Source organism: Parasteatoda tepidariorum, chromosome 5 (genome assembly GCF_982258835.1).
Source record: "Parasteatoda tepidariorum strain Cologne lab strain chromosome 5, Ptep-v5.0, whole genome shotgun sequence".
Lineage (NCBI taxonomy): Eukaryota > Metazoa > Arthropoda > Arachnida > Araneae > Theridiidae > Parasteatoda > Parasteatoda tepidariorum.
In genome coordinates, this window is record NC_141759.1 from 85,312,750 (window position 1) to 85,338,024 (window position 25,275).

Genomic DNA, 25,275 nt, shown 5'->3' on the forward strand with positions numbered 1-25,275 from the left:
GTATTGAATTGCATTGTAATTAGATTAAGTTAAACTACAGTGTCGCGTAATCAGAGAGACAATTAGGTTTTAATGTCATCCGATACTGAATTAAAAACACAATAACTGTAACCGAAATTACGATTCAAGAAACCACAAAATTTTTAACTATGTCTAGGTGTCTAATGTCTAAAAGTTTGAATTTTCAAATTTACACTGTTAGAATTATCATTGTGAAATTATGACAAAATAACCAACAGCAATGTGACAAGACAAAATTTTAAAAAAATTGGGTGGTAAATTGGGCCGCAATAAAAGTTTATATATTTAGCGATAGTCCTGAAAACCGCCAAAAAAAGTCGCCGTCGCAAATAAATATTTTAAGATAACCCATTGACTAATTCAAAAGAGGAGTGCTTAATTTTACTAGGTTGCTACGCAACCATGCTCTGATAGTATAAAAATTGAAATAATGCTCAGTGATAGCTGGGAGAGGTTTAATTTATTGTTAATAGAAAATATCTCGAAGTTTCTAGGCAATAAACAATTTTTTTAGGGAATTTCTGTCCAAAAAGCAAAAAAAAAAAAAAATTATTTTAATCTCCTTTGAAAAGTAAATTTGAATCGATTTATAAATTAATTATGATAGTTTTTAGAATTTAAATACATGACTTATTATAGCTATATACAAAACTTATTATAGCTATATACAAAATTTTAGGGATAATCATTTTTAATGCTTTAATCGAGTCTTCTAGGCAAGAAAGTTTGAAGAAAAAAAAGTGCTTGAAAAATAAAATTTAGATTGTATTTAATTCTAATGCACATTAACAAGGTTTTCTATAATTTACGATATTTCTTTTTTCTCAAGGAATTGCTGAATGTTTAGTGGCATTTTAAAAAGATTGAAATATGTAATGTTTAAGAATAAGATATTGAAATAATATGCTGCATATTGTAGGATTCATTGTTTAAAAAATCGCTTCATTCTACTAGATATTTAGGTTACATCGTTTTCTTTGGATAAAGATGGTTAGCAAATAGCATCCTCATGTTTCGATACATTCTGAAACTTATACGTACGCAAATTCACCATAAAATATCGCACAGCATATTCTTCAATTACGATAAGCTACATTTACCACCAAATACTGCTACTATGGTTATTTTTGTTTTCTTATATATATCTAATGCTCTCTTTTTAAACAGAGCTCGTAAGATCCTCAAGATACTGAAATGGGGGCACAAAAACTTAAAAGATAAAATATTTAATTTCATTAACGCAAAATATCTGGTGTCAAAATGTTAATTTTTAATTTAAATATAACTTTTACAATAGTGGTGTTCTTACGTTTTTAAAGACCACATGAATCCTGATAAAATATTAAAATGCATATGTTTACTTTAACGAGTGTAAAATCCTTATCAAAATAATGATCAAGACCCAAATGTAAAACAGTATAATTGACGATAAAAACTCAACTGGCTTCAAAACATATGAAGAGGGAAGTAAAAGTCAACATGTTTCGAGATTTCAAATATAATCGCCCATTCTCAAGACTTGTCAGGCTTGGATACCTTGTGACTTTTATTATTGGACGCTCAAAACATGTCTATTTTTATTATCATCTATTATTTTTTTAAATCAATGAAGTTTTTATATTTTCGATTCAGTTTCTTGGGATTATCCATTTAGTTACACAACATATTAAATTATTTCACTCGATATTAAAATAAGTTTTACATATGTTATAGGCAAAGGTTCTTAGATTGAAAAATAATAATTCACTACTTTGTAAAAAAATCAATGCAGTAAAAAAAATTTTTTTTTTTTTGCTGCAAGCCTTAACATTTTAATTTAAGGTCATAAAAAAATTCCGTTTACAATTGAAATTGCAAAAGTCGAATGTGAAAATGGAATGTCCCCTAGTACCAGGAATCGAAATGAAATAGTTAGAAGGACAACTTTTTTAAACAAGTTAGCGTTTCCGTCCTACTCGAAGTTGTTTGAAAAGGTATTTTTTATATATCGATTCCAAAGTTTATTCTACATATATTTCAGGGTATACTTTTGGAGTATTTCGATCGAGTTTATTTTTACACCCTTATTTGCTTAAAATTATTAAATAATTTACTTAAAATAAATTATTCAAGCTACATGATTTAATGCATTTATAGTATAATAATAAACGGAGCTTCCAACGCATATCCTTAACCTTAATACCGCTATCATTAAATAAATGGAATATATCACTAATCACTAAATGAATAGAATAAGCTTAGATAAATAATAAAAGTTAATTTTTCCCTCGTTTTAATTTTCAAGGAATAATATGCTTCGATCAAACAGATTTCATTCTGGAAATAGCGAAATTATTGAGTAGGTCCCTTGGAGCAATATCATTCTTATCCTCTTTTAACGAAATATAGGAAAAATTAGTTTTCACAGTTTCTGTAAAAAGTATGTTAGCCTACTTGCCACGTTTTTTTTAAATTTATTTTTATTAAAATAAGTTCGGAAATTGTGTTTTTTTATAGCATTTTTTTAAAAAATCAGATGATTCTAAAATTGGCACAGCTTCGGAATCATTTTTCAATTTTTTTTATTTCCTGCTTAACAAAATAAGGCATTTTCCTGATAACAAATTATACCACAATAATATCTTGGAAATCATGCTAAAGTAAAAAATTAAACAAAATAGTTTAGTATATTATCGGAAAAAAAATCTAATTGGTATCATAAAGAGTAAAAGATATAATGAAATAATTAGTGAATCACACGTGGTCAGATAATTAAAAATTTAATTTCACAACTAAGATAGTAGGACGACATTTAAGATACTGAGATATTTTAAGACACTAAAAAAATTGGCTACGTATTCCACAGCGTTTTATGTTAGGTATCTTTATCCTCTTTGTAGTGATTTATTAAACATCAACACTATTTTAGATAATCTAAGTTGAAGTCACAAGAAACAAAAAAAAAGACAATCAATAATTTATATTCTTTTTTCCAAAAAAAAAATAGTATGCTAAGTAAATAATCAGCTGTTTTGCATTAAATAATTTTAAATAGCTGAATGTTTTTAATTTCTTAACAAGTTTTTATTCTTAGCTAGCAGACAATAATTCTTTAAAAAAAAATTGACTATAATTTAAAAAGGAAACCTAAATTAAAGAAAATCTAAATTAAAGTTCTAAAGAAATTTATTAGTATATTAATGAAGAAATAATAAACGTAAAATGGTAAAGAATAAGATTTTTAAAATGTTAAAGTTTAATTAAATAGTTGGTAAAATAGTTCTGCAATACACTTCCGGAAATTTCTTTCAAGATTAGGATGATATAGGGTAAACCAACAAATGAAGGAGCATTTCATAGACATTTCTTAGAAATAAGATTTTAAACGTTTTAATTTGGATTGATTGGTAAGAGTAGCTTACTACCTAACAATAGGAAGTCCTTTAACAATGCATTTAGTTATCTGGTCTTTGACTCATCTCTGGAAAAAGTTTTGAATTTGTTAGTATCTGTTCAACGCCTTGTCTCTTTGACAAAATTATAAGGTCAGTGTTTGTTGTTATCCGTTTAAACTACAATTAATTGCATATAATAATGCTTTTTTTTCTCATTACAAAAAAAATAATTCAAAATGTGGTCATTGAGGTTACGTTTTATTTATTTTAAGCATCATAACATAAGTAAGTACTGAGATTAGGGGGTGTTTATTAACTGGATTACCGAACGATGAAAAACCAATGAATAAACAAGTGTTCTTTTACTGGGATTTTCTCAAGTTAATGAAAATAAAAGAAAATTTTTAATTTTCTTGTACCTTTTGTCATATTATAAATCAAAATTATGTTAAAAATAAAAAAAAAACAACTTTTAACCAGTGAAGGAACAGGCATGTTCCTTCACTGAGAATAGATTTCCCAGTGAATAGTATGTGTGAAATATGATTTTACATGGATAATTAGTAGTTCAGCGACATAGAGGACTCCTAAAATTCAGTTAAATGTTGCTTGAATAGTTCCTGTAGCAATTTCATTTAAATATGCAAATTTAATTGCTAAATATATTTAGAGAATTATAATAATATTTAATTTATTATTTATCTTTATAAATGTAGTGATTAGTTATTACATCATACCTTAGACACCTTAATAAAGTATGTTTATTAACTAAATATAACAACTAAATATAATAATAAAAGCTTGAATGGAAAATTTCTTCGCTGGATTTTGTGCCAATAATTAGCTAAATTATTATCTTATTGCCGTCTTTAATGTCCTAACGAGAACTGGTAGGAAAAATCCATTTAAAGACTATTATCTTGGTGAAAAATGGGAGAAGTTTTTTTAAGGCAACATCCACCGATAACTCAGTGCAATGCGAAGATAATTTCAAAAAGCAAAACTTCCCTTAGAGAACAATATTCGAAAAACTGGTTTTAAGAACTTCAGAAGAATTTTTCAGGAGGGAAGTAGCCCTGGCATCCTTTTATAAAGTAATTGCATTTACAATGCGAATGAAACAAGAGTTGAACACTGCCCTTAAACGGGAAAAATCTTCGGCCTTAAAAATTATAAGGATTTATATTCTAAAGTACCTAGGAAAGTAAAAGTACCTTCATTGGTAGTTTTTCCTTACAGTAGAATTCGTTGAGATATTACAGAATCAGTCCCTGCTTCATATTTCATTGGAAAAAGCTATTCATGAAATGAAACGAGCAACATTTTACAAATATATTGCAAATGTTTCTACCCATGGCTAATTAAAATTGCAATAAAATTTCATATTTTGCTTCTTCTGGATAGGTAAAAATCTCATGTCAATTTGAAACTGAGCAAGTTTTGTTCCTCAAAACAAATTTTCTGATTTAATTTTCTACCTAATTCATGGAAATCTCTCGTTAGATCTTGAAAACAAAAGAATTGTAAAACAATATGTCTAGAAAATTTTACATCCATTTTTAAATAAGATTTGAGGCATCAACTGATGAAGTTAAAATGCTTTTATGAAATGCAATATTTTTCCATTCGATGTAGAAAACGTTGACTGTAACAAATGCATGCAAAACAGGCACCAGGAGTTAATGAGCAAGACAACTTATCAACAAAACACATGCTTCGAGAGTAACGATGCGCTATTTCTTCAGAAGCTTGAGAGTTATGTTGCAAATTTTTAAAGGAACATTGACAGAAAAGTTTAATCTCCCAAATATCCAATAGTCTGTGCTTTTCTCAATATTGAAGAATTTATTTAAAAAAGAGCAATTGTATAATCAAATTTTGGCTCTGAAGCTGAGACGACTAACATTAATAATGAAAGTATCTTGAAAACTGATTTTGAGATAAGTCCTCTTGAGGCATTGTTAGTTGCAAAAACAATTGGTTTCATAATTAACTACTAGATATAAGTCAATGAGAGATGGGTTTTACTCAAACTTCGAAACTCCTTTTTCTCATTTATTATCCAGTGAGGAATTCTGGAAATGGAACAGGAAAATTAAAAGAAATTTCGAAGATACATTTACATTGGCCAAAAATTTGGAAAAAAGAGGAAGGTTAAATCAAAAGAAAACTCATGACGAAGAGAAAAAAAATACTTAAAAAGATTTAAAATAAAGCTTAAAAAATATGGGGAAAAGAGTAAACAAAAAAATGATCGAATTATAATAATAATAAAACCATCATCGGATTACACAATGATAAGCATTCATAATTTAGAACGGACTATTAAACTGTGAGAAAAAAATGAAAAACCTTTTTTTTAAATTATGTATTCAAACACATTTTACTTTCCATTCCATGACTGAAAAAAAAGTAATATTTTCCTCATTAACTATGGTTATATGTCGTAATTCCAAGAAAAATCCTGTTTTTAGACATTTGTGTGGCCTATGAATTCCTAACGAGCATCAAACATTCTAAAAATTAAGTGTTCATTCACTGGAAAATTTAGTGTTTATTCACTGGTAAGAACTGTTCCTTCACTTGGTCATCTTACTACTTATTATTTAAACCACCAAAAGCTTTAAACAATATTACGTAAGTTATCTAACTTTCTTTTGCATAATTTGCATTTAATAACAAATATGTAGACACCATCATTTAGCTAAAATTACAAATTTTAAAATTTTTATGAATTTTTTTTAAAGGCAAGCTAAGCTTAAGTGTTCCTTCATTGTTTAGTTTACCCTATAAGATGTTGAGAAATTTGCGATGTTGTGAGAGATGTTTAAAAATGTTGACTACGTATTTTTATTAATATTTATAAAATATATATTCAAGAAATTGATAAATTTAGTATTCCAAATCTATGCATACGTATGTATAATATTGAAATTGTATCAGTTGTTGAAAAACAAAATAAAAAAAATAAAAAATAATCACATTAAATAAGCGCAATCTGGAGTATTCTATCAGAAGCACGCTTTTTTGAAACTAGACATTTGTTGAATAAAGTGTTTTTTACTCAAAATTCCTTACTAAATTGCAAATAAATTATTAAATGACTAAAAAAGAAACATCGTATTTTATAGTGTGGGAGAAATAAAAATAAAAAGATTAGCAAACAATTATTAGCGAAAAAAATATGAATGAAATTTTACACTACGCGCGCGAACTCAAGTTCCTCCCAAGTTTATCACATTTTAATATTAATCACCCCAATTAGTTATTTCTTTATTGTCGCCAAATTATTTTTTTAAAAATATTTAATTTTAATTTTTTTCAGCTTCTAATAAATAAAAACAGTTGAAACTATAGATTTTTCAATTGAAAAATATGTAGATTAATATGGTATTAAAAAAAAATCATACCTTATAATTCAATATTTTTTCATCCTCACTTTACTTAAATAATAAAAAAATAATAAATAAATATTAAAAGTTATTTTTTGCATGAAATTATCTTTGGGTAAATGAGTTTTATGAGTGGGTGCAATTTTTTTCTGAATTGCTTCATTAATTTTGAAAATATGACTGAAAACGCAAAAAGCGAAATTAACATTAAAGGGTACGAACTTTGAATCGCTCTCCTGACCAAACTATGGGGACCACACTTCCCAGATTGCGGCTACCCCCTATATTTTGAGGATAAGAAATCCAAATATGTAAAAAAATGCATTTTTATTCGGAGAAAGTACGTTTTTGTGTCTGATTTCGTAACTTAATTAATAGTTAGCACTAATTAATTAGCATATTTAAGGTCACCCTCAAAAACCATTACGATTGACACTTAGTTCGAGAAAATCCGATCATTAGAACGAAAGTTAATCAGGGTGATTCGTTTTTTTTTTGCGGACTGTACCAGTAATGTGAGTTATTTGAATAATTCGGTTTCACCAATCATAAGAGATGGGAAATATTTGACTTTTATAGTGGTAAGCAGTTTCATGTTCCTGCCATCGATACGTGAATGAAAGTATCATAATCTAACAACCCAGGGTCACAAATTGAGGAGTCTGGAAACTCTTCATAAGTTAAAAGAAAATGAGGAAATATTGTTGTGTAAAAGCTGGGTCTGGACCCCCGTTCTGTCAATCATGAGATTTCCGGATTTGCTCCGGATAAAATGCACCCAGTTGTAAAGAACTGAGCAGCTTCTTTAGGTGAGCCTAGTTTGTGCTACAAAATTCTGACTGTTTAACAATATTAGGGAAAAGCAGTTAATAAACTGTTTTTCTCACATTTAACAGTTTAAATATTTTCTCATTTTCAGTTATATTACTGTATTCTTTGAACATGGTAAAATAACAATTAAATAAATTGTTATTTATCCATTTTTCTCATGAAATTTCTTATAGTCTATTTAATACATTTTATTTTTCTGACACGCAAGGAAATAATAATTCTTAATAATCTATGCAAACTTTTATTAAATGCTTGAAAACTGCTACGGTTTAAAGGTCAACAGCTGTTTTATTTTTTCAGCATTTCAGTATTTTAACATTTTTTTTCATCACGAAGTCTATCCAAGAAATCCATGATCTCTTTCTATAAAAAAGAAATCAATATATTATTTTAAGATTGAACAGCATGTTTAAAAGTTCTAGGATCCTACCGAAATTGTAATGGTTTTAGGTTAGCTCCATTAGTATGCTTTAGAACAATATATTATATCAAAATCGAATTTCTTAAAGTTAAAGTTCATATTAGAAACTAAAAATCATTTTATTAATGTATGCATTAAACAAAATGCGAAAACCCTTAGACTACGTATTTATAATCTACAAATATAAATTTGGGCATTATTAGATACTTAATTTATGCGAACTAAACTTCTTGTTATACACATAACACAAGAAATCTTTATTAATGATAAATTTAACTTTTTTTATAAATAATTTCGACTGATAGATAAATAGTTTATGCAACACGAAAATCAATAATTAAATAAAGTTTAAATATTTTCTCAGTTTAAAAAATAAAAGCATCAAAATACCAGTTAATAATTAGAAACTACTCATAAAGAATGGGGGTTGAACAAATTTAACTATCCATGATTGCTTATTATTTATATATGCTTATTAATTATGTTATTTAATTGGCTTAATTATGTATGCTAATTAATGATGCTTAATTATTTTAAAGCAGATGGGATTACTGTGTAGAGTGCATCTTTTGACCAAAATTAACTGCTACTTACTGATCTAGAAAAAATCCTCCCTTGGTGATAAATTTTATGCCCTTTTCTCTCTCGATTCGAAAATTTTAAAAAGGTACATTACGCAAAAAAAGAGATTCATTTTGAATAATTTTTGTTCTAATAGTAGGAATTGAATATTTTTCATTATTTTTTATGGTAATATTTTATAATAGTAGAATAATTTGTAAATTTAAGGTACACAAATTTCTACATCATTTTAAAGAATGTAATTTTATGACGCAAAAAAAAAAAAAATATGAACCATCATTTCTGACGAACCTTTTTAATCTGATGAAACGTGATAGTTAGATTGTTCGCAGTTGAACCCTGACTCATTGGTCAGAAAAATCTTTAAAGGCTCATTCTCCGACCGTCCTGGCAATTCATAATATTTTTTAGTCTTAGCACATTTGAGTTTAACTCACCTATCACCCTTTTTGCATATCCTTTTAAGCAGACAAATAACGCCTAATTCTGGACATTTACCATAGTTCTAATACAAATAATTACAATAAGTTGAGATGCATCATTAGTTTCGCTATTTAAAAGAATCAAAATGGATTCCTTTATATTCGACACTGAAGGGGTTTACGGAGAGATGTGTCGAAGTTAAATATGTAGTTCTTAGTTCTTGAATAATCTCTATATATGGTTTTATTTTAGATCTATGATTGAAATGACTCTCTTTCCACCATTGGGACTAACGACTTGTTTTTTCCTCCATGAAAGTAAATACCTAGAGGTTTGATTTCCTATTCAGCTATTTAATTCAGCATATTTAATTACAGTATTCTTTGCTAATTTTGTCTATTCTACATCTGTCTTCAGTGATTGAAGAATCGTTGCATTCTGTAATTTCATCTTTGTTTTTACTCTGTGTAAATCACATGATAATGCTACCGCAAATGCAGCACCAAGACCATCCAGCATTCTATACCTGGCACATGTTTTAGCAACAGTCACAAGTTTAATTCTAGCTAGGGGTGTGGCTGAGACTGAAGGTGCTGGAAAGCATGAGACTTCTGCTTCTCCTTTGACATCAAATTTGAAAAATCCAGAATGCGCTACTTTGCCTTCTTTTTTAACTAAAATGCTGTTTTCTTGATGTCTTTTGTAATGATTTCGCTTGTTTTATTGAAATCTGGAAACTTGTGCTTCGCCTAAAGCTGGATTCGTTTTCTTTTCTATCCATACTTTGATTTAACTGTAAAAAACTTGTCAATTAATTGAACCTATACCCATTCATATTACAGCTAGCTAATCATGAAAAAACCCGTCTTTCGATGAATTTTCCTATGATTTTATATCAAATGTAATTCATCATTTGTGAAGAAATGGTATACTCTTCACTTTTCTATATCTTGTTTACTTTTAGTTGCTATTTTAAAATATTATTAATAACATTAAAAAAGCTAAAAAGAAAAACCTCCAGAGTCAGTTACTGAATGAAAAGGAAAATGAACCAGAAAAATTTCAAAAAAAATCCTGAGTAGTACTATTCTAAATACACAACGTTTGCAAGGTGTTTTACGTTCTTTCGACAATTTTTAGAAATATGACATTTTCTTAAACATTTTAAAATTTTTGTAAAATTTTATAATTTTTACAGCTGTTGCAACTGATATATTCTGAAAAAATACACAAGTAATATTAATTGAAAACACAACTTTTAAGAGATAATTTGTTTTCATATGACAATTTATGAAAATGTGAAAAAATTTGAAAGTATTTGCTGTTTTTTGGGGAATATTAAAATTTTGAAGCTTTTTCGGAAAATGAAGATGATGCATAAAAAATCTGAAAAAACCCACATGTGATATACAAGACCATGTACAAATTTTGGGAGGTAGTGCTTTTTAATTATCGAAATCTTTTTTTTCGCTTCACCCTAATGGCCAACATATAAAGCATAAAACATTTATTCCTTGGCACTCATAAAACATTTAAAGGGGAAAAAAAGCTGAATTACTTTATAAACAACCCAATACATGAAATAATTTGAAATTTTTTATTATATGATATCATTAGTTACGTTTTTACATTGTATACCTATACATTAATTTTTTAAATATTTGTTTTAATAATTTATTTATTTTAAATAACTTTGTATAAATATATGTAATTTTTAAATTAAGTTTACCTTTTTTTTTAAATTTTTGCTAGATTTTTTCAAAAAAATATCTAATAAAATATCAAATATTTGTTTCAACTTTCTGAAGACAAGTTAAGGTTCTTGAAACATAAGTTTTTAAAGTTTTTAACGATGAATGTTTTCAATTTTTAAGGTACATCATTATAAAACTAATTTAACACAAATAATGATCTTGTCGAAAAAAATCAGTTTCCTATGGATAAAAAACGAAACAAAAAAATTAACAAAATTAAATTTCAAATAAATCTAAGCCAAATTATTATTTAAGTACACTTTTTTTTAAATATTTCCTTTATAAATTCTTTATTTAATATTTCCTTCATGAAACGTTAGTATACTACACTCTTAAAGTATACTTGCAAAAAATATCTTGACGAAATATTTCAGAAACATAAATGTTATTTTTGATGCTTTTTGGAATATTACTTGCATTACATTTTCAAAAAGGACTTTTTTATTTAACATCTTGATTTCCGATTTTTGATACAGGTAGAGAAACTTACCGATCGTTCTGACCAGCGCTTGCACGTAGGAGTTGGAGTTGTACAAATTTCCTTTATGAAATAATAAATAATAATAAATGAACTAAGTTTTTCCAAATATGAAGAATGTTTATAATAGTAAATAAATATCAAGATTAAAGAAATTCTAAAGCATTGTTTTTATTTCATTCTTTTAAATAGTCATTGAAGATGTATAATAATTATTTCGGATTTCTTTGTAATATATAATTTGCTTTATTTACATATTTATTTTCACAAAAGTATAAATATATACACTTATAAAGGAACTTGCATATCATTGATAATAAGTACCTGTAGTCGTGAATTTATAAAATGAACTTTTAATGCATAAGTTCTGTAGTTTTAAATTTCATGCAAACTTTTACATGTTATAATGTAGTTTGACTTTAAAAAATGTAAATGTATTGCCTGTGGAAAAATTAACAACATTATTTTTTTATTGCTGTATTTGAATATAAAAAATTTTCTCCTTAATATATTTACAATTTTAATCGGAATTCAAGACAAAAACACTCCCCAATTATTGATATGGGTTATTATTTTTTCCTTATCCAGAACAAAATTATGAAATCTACATGTGTGTTTTGCGTGGAGGAAAACTATTGACATTTGTCTCACTTAGCTGTATATACACAGTCCAGTCACATTAATGTGACCACCACCGACTTTCGACGTCAACGTGAAATAACCACTCACAGAGTGCAGGTGGCAGCACATTACAGTGTAGTGTATATATTGGACGTCCTGGGGCATCGAAAAGCATTTCAGTCGTTGGCGCAATGCAGAAATGTAGCGATTTATCCGACGTCCAAAAGGGCATGATTATTGGCTTTCGGTCCAAGGGTGGAAGCATTTCGGAAACGACTGATTTTGTGAACTGTTCGCGTGCCGCCGTGGTAAAAGTATACCGTGCATGGCAAAATGGCACTATACAAAACAAACGGTGTGGCACATGTGGTGCACCACGGGCCAAAGATGGCAGAGGCAAACGAAGGCTGCGGAAATGCGTTCAGACGAATAGACGTGCAACTGTTGAGCAACTTACCGTCCAGATGAACCAAGGGGCTACCAAAAGTGTATCCTCAACAACTGTTCATCGAACGTTGCTGCGCATGGGCCTCCGCAGCAGACGCCTGGTTAATGCACCTATGCTGACTGCTGTTTATCGGTGACAAAGGCTGGAGTTTGCACGCCAGTACCGCAACTAGACGTCCACAGAGTGGCAACAGGTGGCTTTTTCCGATGAATCGCATTTTATGCTCCATGGGACAGATGGACGTTGGCGTATACGGCGTAAAACGTCTGAAAGCAAACACCCTGCAACAATTGCCGGAAGGCTGCAGGCTGGAAGAGGGAGCGTTATGGCTTGGGGAATGTTTTCCTGGCATTCACTGGGTGCACTAATCATTGTGGAAGGCACGATGGATCAGTATAAGTACATATCTGTCCTTGCGGACCATGTCCACCCCTACATGCAAATGATTTTTCCTCAGAATGATGGCATCTACCACCAGGACAATGCGAGGAGTCATACAGCTCGCAGTGCATGTGCGTGGTTCGAAGAGCACCAGGATGAATTTACCGTACTCCCCTGGCCAGCAAACTCACCGGATTTGAACCCAATCGGGAATCTGTGGGATCACCTCGATCGGGTTGTTCGGGCCATAGATCCTCAACCACGTAATCTAGCTCAGCTGGCCACGGCACTGGAGTCGGCATGGCTCAACATCCCAGTGAACACTTTCAGAAACCTAATTGACTTTCTCCCTGCACGTTTCGTAGCGGTCCACTCAGCCAAAGGTGGTTATTCTGGCTTTTGACAGGTGGTCACATTAATGTGACTGGACTGTGTATATCCCATATATTTTTGAAATACAAAAATACTTATTTAACTTATTATAACAAAAGTTGTTCAAAATGGCGGTCATTGGCGTCATTTCACAGTATACTAGGATGAAAAAACAATTCCTAGATGCACCTGAAGATGTAAGGTAAGCTTTTGATCTCTGCCAAATTGAAAGCAGTCTGAAAGTTGGAAGGAGGAGTGGCATGTTTCTGGTAAATTTAGATAGTACACATTTCAACTGACTTCCAGCATTTACCTCTTCTAGATTCAAAGCCTACCCAGAGTGCAGTCTAATGCTGATTTTAATGTCAACAACAATGTTTATCACAAAGCCCAACAAGCCTTGTAAATAATTAACAAATAAACCAAACAAAGCTTGAAGCATTGAGTTTGAGGTTAGCCTAGTCTAAAACTTGCTTAAATGGTTTTTTCAGTAAATTGAAACCATAGTTTTAGAATTACATATCCTATATGCATTGCATTGCATGAACACAGTCAAAAGATGTTTCCATGTCTTTTATTACTCTTCTGAATTTTTTGATCGAATCTTACAATATCTTGCATTTATTAGATTAGATTAAATATATCACATTTATTGATTATCCTACATGGGAAATATATTCATCAAAATTCAAACATAGACTTTTTAATTATTGAGTCTGAAGTTAACCTTGTATAAACCTTGCTTAAAGACTTTTTTAGTACATGGAAACCACAGTTTTTGGATTAAATATCACACATGCATTACATCTTATAGAGAAAAAAATAATTAACTTACTGAATAGTTTTCTAGATATATTTGTACAACTGTATTAAACACAGTTTCCTGTAAAATTAAAGAAAATCACTAATGAATCATCAACATATACAGTAAATATCATATTACAGTTTTGACAGCAGTTTTTTTTCCAGATTAAAACTGTATTGAAAAATAGTGATGAACAAAAATTAAAATGCCCAAATTAAAATTCAGAAATCCTTAATAACTTTTGAACAAGTGATTAGTTTTTTTACAATCTAATTGATCAAATGTCTAAAATTAAATATGCCTTTTAATTTATGCAAATGGTATTTAAGTTATGATATCCGACCTGAAAGTGCAATTTCATTGAATAAAGTAGTCTTTTTTTTGGGGAATATTTAACTTAAATTCGTTTAGGAGGGAAAGGAAATAGCTGTAATCTAGAAAATAATGCATCACACTTGCTTTGCCAGGAGAATTGATGAAATTTTAGATTCTTAAGCATTTTTTTTTGTCTACGTTATATCTCTGAAAGTATTTTAAATCAATAACCATTTTATGCATTACTATCTGAATACGTGTTTTTCGTTCGGGTGAAAAAAAACATCGATAAGTCTGCGTAGCCAACAAATATTTTGCATCATAAGGAAAACATGCACAGAGCAGAAAGTTATATACCTACACAATTAGTAATGCTAATATTATTTTTTTAAATTTAATATCATATTTTGTCCGTCATAGAGTCTTTGCATTATTAGATTAAACAAAGCACGTTATTAGTAGTTTATCTATCAAATAAACACGTGGTTTTATATAACTTTATAAATGTTAATCGTTAACATGATGTCGTTAATCATTGTGCTTATATTGACATAAAGATTAAAAAATAATTAGTTATTAAAGAAGGTGCAAGACTTCTTCATTTACTTATGAGGGCTATAAGCTAGCAAATATCATCTGATTTTATCATTAACATATCTAAAAGACAAAGACAAAAAATATAATCATCTACAGTTTATTATATATCAAAGACTAGTTCTAAGCCAATCAGAATATTTGATTTTTCAAGCATGTGACAAGAAAGATTTTATGGAAATTTTTGAATGATTTTAAACTCGCTGGCTAAAGTTGATTTTTTTATCCTGTTTAATTTTCGGGACACTGGCCCAAGCTGTTCGGAATTTATAAGAGAGGCAAGCGCACAGACAAATTATACATTTTGTTATAATAGACTTTAAAGCTAATTTACCAATTAGCAATATTTAGATAAATATTAACTATTAAGGTTAATATTCTGTTTTTATTGAATAAATTAATAATGATGCTAAGATTTTTTATTTAGTTTACTTTGTATACAAATTCATTATAAGTATTTTTATAAGGTAAACTACAAAATTTGAACAAAAATTACAAAGTGTATGCGAATAATAAAATTTTGCAAAAGTAAAATTTTCTAAATTTCTATTTCTCATGAATATTTGTATGAAATTTGATGACAATTTCAAATATTGTTGTTTAATATTGCCCTAGTTTTTATCAAATCTGAGCACAAAATGATTCTCAAATATCTCGACCATTATTAAATTAAATTATAAAAATTTAGTAATAATTTTTAAACAATTGCATACAATTATATGAAGATAAAGGAGATTAGTAAGCATTTTCGTTGCTTAAGTTATTCCATAGATATGATGAAATGTACAAAAAAAGAATTTTATGTTCAGGGAATCAAGCTATAAAACCATTGGAAACGTAATTTTTAGATTGTGAGTGCCTTTATTATTTTGTGGAACAAAAAATCATTTCTTGTTTAAAAGGAAATGTATCTCTATTCAGAGAAGGTACTCTTCAAATGTTGTAACTTAATTTCATCTGCACAAAAATACATTTAATGTTCTCTTAATTATTTGTAAATTAGAAATATTTTGTTTAATTCTGAAGTCGTCCTCTAGAGCCAAGACTATTAAAATGTTCGATAATTTTCAATTCGCGCGATATGTTTTGAATTAAATACACAATTGTGAAATACACAAACAAATAATTTATTGTTACACGATTTCTGCTAATTTTAATAATAACATTTAATTTTTATTTTTAAAAAAAATAAGTTGCTTCCAATTCTTTCCATTTTTTTTATACCATTACTTTTATATAAGAAGTAAAGAAAGTGAGAGAAAATAGTTATTCTTAGCTTCAATATTTTTTGTTAACATTTTATAGAATTTAAAAGAGCTTTGAACTTGCTCTTACTATTCTCTAATTACTGAATAGTTTCAAATGTTTATGTTAAGGAATAACAGCAGTTATTGAAAAATCTATAAGTGTACCTCATATTACTTAACATATTCCTTGATTACTTAACTTTTTTAATTAAAAGTTTATTTTTTAAGAGTTAAGTAAGTAATTAATTACTTAACGTTTTATAATAATTTCTAATATGTAAAATAAATAGTAATTGCGATTAATTTATCTAGGCAGAATTCAGCGACCCATTCAGATTTTCTTTATCATATTTTTGAATACATTAGGATGACATAGAGCAGGTCAGTGAAAATGTTCAGAAGACTTTTACAATAAAGCATTCAAACGTGGTATCGTTCATCTTAACATTGGGTGATTCATTTACAAAAACACTAGCAGTTGTGGGAATGCTGTAAGTATTTTTTTAAACAAATAGCAAAATGAAAAATATTTATAAACAGACAAAAAAAAAACTTTTTTCTGCAATGAAAATAATGTTTTTATAGACTGCAATAAAAACTGCAATAAAAATATTATATTTAGGAGGAAAATATTAAAACATTGTTCAAGATACACTGAAGAGCCATTACATTATGACCACCCTGCTAATAGCATGTAGGACCACCTTTAGCCCGCAAAACTGCTTGCACTCGTCGTGGCATTGATTCCACAAGTTGCTGATAGGTAGTCTGAAGTAAGCTCACCAACTCACCAAGCGCTCACCAACAGGTCCTGCAATTCCCTCACATTGCGAGTGGGTAGTGTGGCAGTACGAATTCAGTTTTCCAAGTAGGACCACAAATGCTCTATTAGATTAATGTCAGGTGAATTTGAGGACCAAGACATGACTTGAAAGTCACTGGAATGTGCCTCGACGATTCGACCCTTATGACATGGTGCATTATCCTGTTGGTAAACACCATCCCCCGCAGGAAAAACTGTTGCCATGAATGGGTGAACCTGGTCTGCAACTATGTTCAAGCAGCGTCAGGGATTGTTCTATGAGGATTATGGGTCCTAATGTGCCGAATGAAAACATTGTTCCTGAGCGAGAAACCATTAAAGCCCTGGGCGAGTCCATTGTTATAGATGTAAGGTGGCCATAATGTAATGGCTCTTCGGTGAACATTAATATATTCATACCATGCAAAATGTAAATTTGATTTGATAACTGAGCTATTGTATATTAATCTCATTATTTCTTTTAGCTTTTAAAGAAAAGAGGCTTGAATTTGAAGAGAGATAAATTGAAATTTTTTTTTAAATAATTCAAAATATTTCAAACGTTACTTTTGATTTCAGAAGCCAGAAATCGAAAAATAGATATCGAATGACCAATAATATAACACACTTAAAAAAGCATTTTTTCGGCATGTCTGTTATAAAAGGTATTTTGTGCCATTTTCCTTAAGAGCAATGTACAGGGGGAAGAAGAATTTTGCTTCAAATGAACAATGTAGAGTGCTAAGAGTAGAATGCTAAGGAATACATAGCATTCCTTTGCATTCTACTCTTAAAAATGTCTAGATAAGTCCCCTTTCATAGGGGGGAAGGAGGTGATATTGAATAACTAAAGTTACTTGCTTGTTGTTTTGTAATTTTTGTAACCTGGCAAAGATGGGTTCAGACTTCCTCTAACACTTGATATCTCGATCGTTCTCTCATTAAGAATGTACAAATTTAAAAGGAAGACATTGAGCAAAAAAATGATAGCTAGTTTCATAGACATTCGTTATCATAGACTGTGAGATTAAATAGCAATGTTCATGAAAGGATTGTTTAGTATATTCTTCGTATAAAAAATACAGTTACCTAACTAAAGAAATGAGGTTAATCATGGTGAGGGTGCTTTTCATGATTTGAACTGGGTATATAAGTTTCTGTAAATGGGAACATGAACTTTGAGATGTATGTAGACATTCTTGACAGCTCTTCTTCCCCAACTTTTTGACAGTATTTTAGAGGAATGTTTATTTCCTTTCTCTCAGTTTAACTGGTATATTCACATAACAGGGTATTGAACAGCCATGGTTTAGTGATATGGTTGTTTTAAACCTGAACTGGCCTACTGAGAGCTGTTTGAACTGGGTATGTAAGTGTCTGTGAATAGGAACATGAACTTTGAGATGTATGTAGACATTCGTGAAAGCTCTTCTTCCCCAACTTTTTGACAGTATTTTAGAGGAAGGTTTATTTCTTTTCTCTGAGTTTAACTGATCTATTCACATAACAGGGTATTGAACAGCCATGGTTTAGTGATATGGTTGTTTTAAACCTGAACTGGCCTACTGAGAGCTGTTTGAACTGGGTATGTAAGTGTCTGTGAATAGGAACATGAACTTTGAGATGTATGTAGACATTCGTGAAAGCTCTTCTTCCCCAACTTTTTGACAGTATTTTAGAGGAAGGTTTATTTCTTTTCTCTGAGTTTAACTGATCTATTCACATAACAGGGTATTGAACAGCCATGGTTTAGTGATATGGTTGTTTTAAACCTGAACTGGCCTACTGAGAGCTGTTTGAACTGGGTATATAAGTTTCTGTGAATAGGAACAAAAACTTTGAGATATATGTAGACATTCTTGACAGCTCTTCTTCCCCAACTTTTTCACAGTATTTTGGAGAAAGATTTATTTCTTTTCTCTCAGGTTAACTGGTCTATTCACATAACAGGGTATTGAACAGCCATGGTTTAGTGAAATGAATGGACATAAAATGAATTTGGAATGGAAATAAAATGAATTTGAAATTCGTTTGAATTTGTTTAAATCACTGATAGTTTTCTTCTTGACACCAAAACAGCCCCGTTTTCAAAATTAATGAATATAAACATGTGATTTGGAAATAAAATGTAATCTATTTTATAATTAACTCCAATTTATATGAAATAAATTCATTTGCTCTTTACAAAACACTGAATTTTCTTGAATCTCAAAGGTGGTACCATTTAATTGGTGAAACTGTTTATTTATAATAATAAACAATAAAAGCATTATTTCTGCCAAAGAAAAAGAAAAACAACTAAACCTACCCGTAATTCTTTATCTTCTATTCCACATGTTTCCGCTATCATTGGATTAATTTCTTCATAAGCTTTGTAAGTATACAGATCTTTTGATTCTTTTAAATCCTCTGCTACAATCAAAAAATCCTGTAATCAAAATCCTAAATTTAGATTAAAAGGGATCCGTGTTTTACATGACATATAAAAATAATTTTGAGTCTTTTGGAAGTCTATTGAATAAATATTTCATCTTGACACATTTACTTAAAAACAACTTGTGTAGGCTACTGACAATGTCAACAGCCATCTATCAATAGGTACCTCAAGATAGAGTCGAGTTAACATGTTTTATATACTAGAGAGTGGTAAGTGAGGAGTTGTAGTGGTAGCTATGCTACATTAGTCCTCCTTTAGAATTTTATCTGTTATAAAATTCAATGAATGGATAATACTAATTGATTCGTTGTTGTGCGAGAAACCAGGCGAGCCGTATTAAAATCATCGAACTTTTGAGTGCTGGTCGTGACATATGTATTACGATAATATTAGCATGTGGGGTCCCTCCTGTGGTGCTATTAGCAGTTGAATGTATGCAGGCCCAGTTGTATGTGATAGAGATAGAGTAGCAACAGAGTAAGCAGAACAATGTCACAGTCATAAATAGTAACTCAACTGTTTACAGCGGACCACCCATCGAACTAAGTGTGTTCTAATTGAAGTGAGTGTTTTAGTTTAAGTAAGCTTGCTGAGATCACGCAAGGTTAATCACCAATTATGAAAGTAGGGTACCGACAAAGTACCGACCACCATTTAGTAAAAGGTACATCAAGTTTAAATCTAGTTAACATGTCTTGTATACTAGTAAATGGGAATTGAGTAGTTGTAGCTGTAGCTTTGCTACAATCTAATTCAAAATAAATTAATAATTGGATAAATAAGGAGAGAAGAGATATAAAACGACTTTCAATAAAATAAACTAGCACAATCAGAACTAAAACTCTCACTTTTGTTGATTCTGCAATCATTTCAGGACCATTTCGTCACGAAGTCACGTGATTTGTAAAGAAATGCAAACTGTCAAATATATGACCAAAACTAGAATGATATTGTGGTTAAGAAGTTGGCCTCATAACAGGAAGATCCACGGTTCGATTCCCGTTTCGAGTATGGGTGTGGTTTTTTTTCTGTTCTTTTTGTGTTGTTGGGGTGACGTTGATTATCTTATATGGTGCCCACGAAAAAGTGGATAATTACGTCATCCGTTAGTTGCCATGAGGCACTACAAGTTCCTCATGATACTTTTTTTTTTTGAAAAATTAAATAGAATTAGGAATGAATTTCTCACTTTTGGCAAAATCTGTTTCGTCGAAAAAGTGTCTATAGTTATTTCGTCATTTTTTGGTAAAATTTTCGCTTGTAGCATATTCCAGAAAATTATTTCGTCACAAACTAATCGAGTTTCATGAGATTAGAGTATCAGTTTTTTAAAGTGTAAAGATATCCAATTATTTTAACATTTTGGCATCAAATTAATTAAAATCAAAGAAGACCTGTTGGTTTACCGGCGACTTCCGTAAATTTATTACCTCAAATTATTACCTCAATTCTTATTTTGCTTATTATAAGAGGTATGAAAGAAATGCATATTAATTTTTTGAAAGTTACAATTTAAACACGAAAATAACGACAGCAATATCAAAATCAGGTAAATTAATATTTATAAGAGCAAGAATAAAAACATGGAAATGGAACGTTTGATCTAAAGATAATGAAATTGACATGAAACTCACAACAAATATATTACACAAATAAAAAGCGTAAAAAAGGGCGCTCTTCCCTAATATTTATGATTTTCCTTGTTACAAAGTTAGCATATGTTATTTGTTGAATACAAGATAGTAAAATAAATGTTCTTTAAATGCGATTGATGAAAGTTATATAAATGTGCATATGGTGTGATTGGGTTTAATTTCTTAAAATATGTATATGTTCTGATTAAATAATGTTTTATAAATGCGATATAAAAAATAATTCAGTTCACTAGCATCCAATAGTTCAATTTATTGATGATATTACCTCTTGTTTAACTCGAGCAAACATGTCATCAAATTCTTTTTTGTCCTTCGGATCTAGAAAAAAATCATTTAAATCTCATTTTCTTAGGCAATAATATTAAAGAAATCTGCTGTTGTCTGAAGTCTATTAATTTTAAAAACATTTCTTTTATTAAACATTTTCCACTACAATAGTTCTTAATGAATATTTTTAATGTTATTTTAAATTGAATCAAATAATAAATCTATTAAAACAATCAAAACTTGGTTTCTTAAATATTGAGTAAAGGCAAGCAAAACCCCTTACGAAAACTGTCTCATTTTTAACCTTTCATTTACAGGACTATAATGCTTGTTTTAGCTTTATTTTATTCTAGCTTTATCCAGATTCTCAATTGCTTTAAAATTAACTTTTGACATTGTCTCAAAATTGCATGGTGCATTTGTTAATCACTTACAAAATTGCTGAGCTTTGTGATACAAGCTCTTGCTGACACTAAATGTTTTCTTACATTGGCATCTGGTAGGAATTAAGGTGGATAGGAAATGCATAAAAATGTTAATTTCTAATAAAAGAATTGGCTCTGAATGGAATTTTAAAATTTGAAATAACACATAGTATAGTAATGCACCATATAGTAAAATAAAATTAATTTTTTTACGTTTACAACTTTAATACTGTTCACGTTTTAAAGTTTAAATGCTTAATTTATGTTTCCATATTATTGGCTTATTTAATAGATAGGAATAATCCGTAAATTATACTATGAATTTCGGAAGGATACTAAGATAATGCGCTAATATGAATGGCTTTTACCCTTTAAATTTGAAAGAATACATTGGCAAAAACGATTACTCAAATGACTTATTTAAAGGTAAAGAAACTGATCCATATCGCATTTTTGAAATATGAAAGAAAAAATTAAATAAAATATTAATTTAAAAGGTGGCAATAAAAAAGTTTTTCGTTTTTTGCCTCTTGTTGGCCACTTATTTTTTTGCAAAAAGGAAGCCACTAATCCGTAAACTATAAAGAATAATCCATGAACTATACTAAATTTTTGCGAAGATAAGTAAATAATGCGCTTATATGGATGGTTTTGATCTTTTGAACGTGACAGAATGCATTAGCAAAACAGAGGAATCAGATTTACTTCAAATAAAAGAAACTACTCTACTACGGACTTTTGAAATTTTAAAGATAAAAATTAAGAAAGATCTAACTTTAAGAACTGCGTATTAAAAAATTGCCTGTTAAATGCCACCCAATGGTCACTTATCTGTCGCAGAAAAATCGGTGGTTTTTCCAGGAAAAAAGTGAATTTTCATTTTTTGTGAATTTTCATTTCATTGGGCAAACTTTTCTGGTCGAGGGCCAAAAATTGAAAGAAAAAAAATTTGGTGGGCTAAATAAAAACATCTAAAATTAAAAAAAAATACTATATGCAAATTTCAATGTAAATATTTAATGAGATGAATAAAATTGCGATTTCATTTTTAAAAGTTCCTTATATTAAGGTTCCAAGTGAGATGTACTTATTTTCAGGGACAAGGGGAAATGTTTTTCTGTTATTCTACATCTGAAATGATTTTTTCTCAGGTTCGTAGATGAAAACACTTGTTCACACATAAATAAAAGGAAGCAAACATAGCCCTGATTTTCTAGGCATGAAATATTTGGGAAACTAGCTTTTGGTAATGATTTGTAAAACTCAATTTTTGGCATATTCAGAAACAATTGCTTCAGATGGCACCAATCTACGCTATTCTATAAAAAACTTCTGCTCATTTTACCAATTGAAGCTGTCTGTGCTAGCCTCGATCAATTTATGTTTTGTAGAACAAAAATAGAGAAAGTTAAAAGGTCCGCAGTACTTAGTTAAAAAAGAAAGAAAAATAACTTTAAACAAAGTAGACAAGAAAATGGATGTATATTGTTTATATTCGCCACAGATCAGCAAGTTAAAATTCCATCCGCGGGCCGCATAAAACCTTCAGGCGTTCCACAGTTGGCCCGCGGGCCGTAGTTCCCCCATCCCTGGTTCACCTTATGCGCTCAGACTCTAATATTCAAAACTACTTCTGCAAAACAGTGTAAGTTTATAATTATTTTTTATATGATATCAGTTTGCAATACCATTATTCTCGTATGCAACATTAACAAATTGGGAATTATCATGGTCTTATGAATTTGAAGCATTATAAAAATCAAAAAATTATGTTTGACGTTAAAAACATGCAAACAGAAACAAAGCAAATAAATTTTTATCAAAGTTAAAAAGTGATTCAAATCATTTGCAGAAATTGTATGCACCACGGAGCTAATCATTTTATAAAATATTTAAGTCATAATGAGTTAAATAGTCCAGTATATCTCCAGATTTCAGCTATTTTAACAGATAAACAATACATCTGAATAATTACTTATTAATGTATTTACAATTATTATTTCAAAATATGATGAAGTCATTAAATCATACCAGGATCTCCACATGCAACATGTATAGAGCAAGGATATAAATGGTCCGATCCTCTTGGACTTGCCATGGGTGGTGCCATTCCAAATCCGAAAGTTGGAACTGAGGCAATTGCAAAAATAGTATAAACGAATATAAAAAACTTAAAATTACTCATTTTGAAGCAAAAAGTTGAAGCTTAAGCAAATCGATATAGAATTTATGAGCTAAATAAAATGGTTTTATAGTCAAATCATAAAAGCTGAGCAAATAATTTGGCATTGTTTCGAAATTGTGTATTCCAGCCATTGTGTGTTCCAGTGGCATAATAATTACAGCGATAACGATACTTCCTCATAAAGAATGCGTTGCTCTTTATATTGTCTAAAATATAATTGAATCATACATAGACGGGCATTATGTGCTTATATTTCAGTAGAACGAAAAACAAGCACTGAAAAAATAAAATATTAATACGCTTTATTGTTTTTAAGTCATGCTCACGGAAAAACCTTTTTGCCCTGTTATAGGAGGTCAAAACTAAAAAAATACAGTGTTTTTCGCTCTATGGGGACACTAAAAAGCTCAGTAATATCTACCAAAACACTTCGATGATGATTTTAATAAAATTAAAAATAAAATGCGGCTTCATGATTTGTGATAAAATTTTGTAACAGTGGAAAAATTTTGTAATTTAATCATGATACTTAAGGGTACGGTATTAAAACCATTTTTTAGGATAATTTTACTTTTCAGATTTGTATGCCTTACTAATTGTTTTGCAAAAGGAATGATAATTATTAAAGCTAGAATTTTCAGTAAAGAAAAACCATATTAACAAATAATTTCTAAATTAATAATTCTGAATGAGTTATGTATTTTTTTTTTTGTTCAGAAATGCATCTTTATCATAATTTCTATCTCCGTGTAAATGATATAAACAAATTAGAGCCTGAAATATATCGCATTAACTTATTTTTAAACTTTATTTCTTGCTTGTATTTTTCAATTCCATCGAAACCTAGATTTGCTGTAATTTTCAGATTTTGCTGTTCTACTAATGTATTAAGTGAGATGTTCAGTTAGTTTTCAGTTAGATTCTACTAATGTTTTCCGTTCTTTATGAATACATTTCTTTAAGAGTTTACGGAAATTTCACAAAATGACAGTGTAGCTCAAAGCATCATACTATTACAAATTTACAAATTTTGGTACTTTTCTACAATGGAAATGGGGAACCTGTATAATTTGAAAACTGCGAATGTCAATGTCATTATCTTGTCTCAACTAATTCAAAAGATATTCCTCTGTCTTACTATAAATTCAAAGACTAAGTAGAATCTGTGGAATGCTTTCTACAACATTTAATTATCAATCAATTAAATTTAATAACTATATTAAAGCAATTAGTTATTTAAATGTTCAAGAAATAACCCACCTCAATCCAAATTTTAAAAATCACTATAAGCAAACTTTTTTTTAAAATTTTATTTCTTTATTTATTTCATTAAGCATCATGCTTATGATTCCCGGTGGCTGAGCGGTAGCGTTTCGCGCTGTCATGCCACAGGTCCCTGGTTCGATCCTCGGGCCGGGCAAGGTTGACTCAGCCTTTCATCTCTT

General features: G+C 29.5%; 1 long non-coding RNA gene across 1 annotated transcript; it reads right to left on the reverse strand.

Annotated features, from left to right (window-relative positions):
• Window positions 1-7,790: 7,790 nt before the first annotated feature.
• On the reverse strand, window positions 7,791-23,881 carry LOC107455519 (uncharacterized). Its single transcript, XR_015433819.1, has 6 exons — window positions 23,677-23,881; window positions 21,219-21,271; window positions 19,170-19,289; window positions 13,934-13,981; window positions 11,289-11,339; window positions 7,791-7,981 (listed from the first exon to the last, which is right to left on the reverse strand). It is a non-coding gene; the product is annotated as an uncharacterized LOC107455519 (long non-coding RNA).
• Window positions 23,882-25,275: the final 1,394 nt, after the last annotated feature.